The sequence below is a fragment of the Berghia stephanieae genome, unplaced genomic scaffold (genome assembly GCF_034508935.2).
Source record: "Berghia stephanieae isolate SIO BIC M18660-M18661 unplaced genomic scaffold, UCSD_Bste_1.3 scaffold740, whole genome shotgun sequence".
Taxonomy (NCBI): Eukaryota; Metazoa; Mollusca; class Gastropoda; order Nudibranchia; family Aeolidiidae; genus Berghia; species Berghia stephanieae.
The window spans coordinates 15,171-17,280 of NW_027629067.1; the positions used below are offsets into that span (position 1 = coordinate 15,171).

The following is a 2,110-nucleotide window of genomic DNA, read 5'->3' on the forward strand; positions in this document are numbered from 1 at the left end:
TCCAAGTTCTAGGAGATAGAACTTTGAAGAAGAAGTAATAAAGTAAAGTAAATGTATTTATACGTGTTATGACACTCTCGCACCCGCCGCCGCCGCGCGCCGCACCGCCAGCATGCCGAGCCGAGCAGAGCAAGGACTCGAAGGCTGGCCGATCGGGGCCCGGGCCGTGCCGTGCCGGGGGGAAAGGTGGCCGAGACAAACCCTGCTGGAGGGAAAATCTCAGCGTCCGGGCTTAGTCTCAACGGGTCGCCGTACCAGGACAGCTCTAAACGCTTACAACACCCCGACGGAATACATGTGGTCCGCACGCGATTTCTTGCCCCTAACGGACGTGGATGATACCGACCCAGCCACGCGCACCACAGATCTAGCGCGCGTGACGAGCGGGCCGTCACGGCACTAGCCGACAACCCGAGGGTTGCCGGCTTAATGTTGCCTGCACGCTCAGGGCCCTAGCTAAGCTCACCCTTGCTCACCGGGCGGGGTTCCGACTTAGAGGCGTTCAGTCGTACTCCCACGGACGTAGCCTGGCGCCATCGGCCTGACGACCGGACGCGCGAACCAGAGGTCCGAACTCACCGTTCCTCTCGTACTGAGCAAGATTACCGTGGCAAGGGCGCTTCATCAGTAGGATAAAACTAACCTGTCTCACGACGGTCTAAACCCAGCTCACGTTTCCCTGTTGGCGGGTGTACAATCCGACACTTGGCGAATTCTGCTTTCGCAATGATAGGAAAGCCGACATCAAAGGGAAATCAATCAGCGACGTCGCCTATGAACGCTTGGCCGCCACAAGCCAGTTATCCCTGTGGTAACTTTTCTGACACCTCTCGCTTGAAACTCCCAACGTCGAAAGGATCGATAGGCCCGCTTCAACGGCCAGTATTTCGTACTGAAAATCCTGGTCGAGCAGCATTTGCCCTTTTGCTCTACGCGAGGTTTCCCGTCCTCGCTGAGCCCGCCTTGGACACCTTCGCTGCGCTTTAGAAGATGTACCGCCCCAGTCAAACTCCCCGTCCGAGGCTGTCCCCGGCAGGGTCCTGTCGCCGTCGTGACCGCGTCGGGGGGAGTCGTGGACTCCCCGAGCCCGACGCGACGGCGGCTTGACGTCTGAACCTCGTACGCCCCTACCTGCAAGAAGGGCGCCGAGTCCCCACTCCCGTCGGGTAAGTGGAGGTCCCGCGGGGTAGCGGTATTTCACTGTCGCGCCCGAAGACGCTACCGCCTATGCTACACCCCCCACGCTCCTCCACAGAGTCGGACTAGAGTCAAGCTCGACAGGTCTTCTTTCCCCGCTGATTTCACCAAGCCCGTTCCCTTGGCTGTGATTTCGCCGGGGCGTAGATAGGGACAGTGGAATCTCGTTAATCCGTTCGTGCGCGTCGCTAATTAGACGACGAGGCATTTGGGTACCTTAAGAGAGTCATAGTTACTCCCCGCCGTTTACCCGCGCTTATGCGAATCTCTTCACTTTGACATTCTGAGCACTGGGCAGAAATCACGTCCCGTAAACACCTTTTCAGGCTGTCGAGACGCTCTGTTTAATTAGACAGTCGGATTCCCCCTGTCCGTGACAGTTCTGAACAGCGGAGTCGGAGGTCGCGTCGGTTGTCCCCCGCGCAGCCAACGCGCCCCGCGAAGGGCGTCAGCCGAGCGAGGCCGCTCGGGCCCGGGCCCCCACGGGTTTCCGCGCACGTCCCTCCCCCTCGGAGTGTCCCCTCAGGTGCGTGCGGTTCTGCCCGCTTCCTCCCCTAGCCCGACCGTCCCGGCCCTCAGAGCCAATCCTTCTCCCGAAGTTACGGATCCATTTTGCCGACTTCCCTTACCTACATTACTCCGTGGACCAGAGGCTGCTAACCTAGGGGACCTGCTGCGGACATGAGTACGGCCGGGCAGCGAGATTGACGTGCCCTCGACGGGGTTTTCACGGACCGCCGTGAGCGCTCCGGACGCAGCCATGTCTACGGCGACGCTTTTCGGCCTGGGCCCGCCCTTTCTCCGTCGACCCGATCCAGGCGAACCAGACCTTAAAAAGAGACGACGGCTCTCCCCGGTGCCCACGCAGCGTTCCCCGTTCTGTCGGCGTCGCCGCGGCGCCCCCCACGCCAAC

General features: G+C 60.7%; 1 pseudogene; it reads right to left on the minus strand.

The window, feature by feature from the left end:
- Positions 1-212: 212 nt before the first annotated feature.
- On the minus strand, positions 213-2,110 carry LOC144962255 (large subunit ribosomal RNA; annotated as a pseudogene; the record flags this gene model as incomplete).